The sequence below is a fragment of the Pteropus alecto genome, unplaced genomic scaffold (assembly GCF_000325575.1).
Source record: "Pteropus alecto unplaced genomic scaffold, ASM32557v1 scaffold22, whole genome shotgun sequence".
In the NCBI taxonomy this organism is placed as follows: domain Eukaryota; kingdom Metazoa; phylum Chordata; class Mammalia; order Chiroptera; family Pteropodidae; genus Pteropus; species Pteropus alecto.
The window spans coordinates 2718485-2718843 of record NW_006434839.1 but is presented as its reverse complement, the minus strand read 5'-3'; the positions used below and the strand labels follow the sequence as shown (position 1 = coordinate 2718843).

Genomic DNA, 359 nt, shown 5'->3' with positions numbered 1-359 from the left:
ATATAATAGTGAATATTTGTGACCAAAATAAAGACACTATGTTTATGTATCACATGCTATTAAAAGAATAGGAATGAATTAGATTTCCAGGATGATGTGGGTGCTGCTGCTGAGGAGGAGGAGGCATATCAAATCCCAGTCATGGACTAAGGGAGAAGGGGGTGCCATGTTTGTGTACTAAAAATCAATAATGTGCCACGCAATATATGTACAAGGCACATATTCTTATTTCTCAGAGCTTTGTGAGATAGGTTTCAATCCCTACTTCTTAGACAAAGAAGTAGATTCATGTTAAGTTACATGACCAAAATTGCACACCCAGTAACTGGTTGGGCCATAAGTCAGATTTGTTGGACTCT

General features: G+C 37.9%; 1 protein-coding gene across 4 annotated transcripts in view; it reads left to right on the top strand.

Annotated features, from left to right (window-relative positions):
- LOC102880754 (putative RNA-binding protein Luc7-like 2) overlaps positions 1–359 on the top strand; it is a 57309-nt gene that overhangs the window by 32729 nt on the left and 24221 nt on the right. The gene's annotated exons all lie outside the window — the stretch shown is intronic.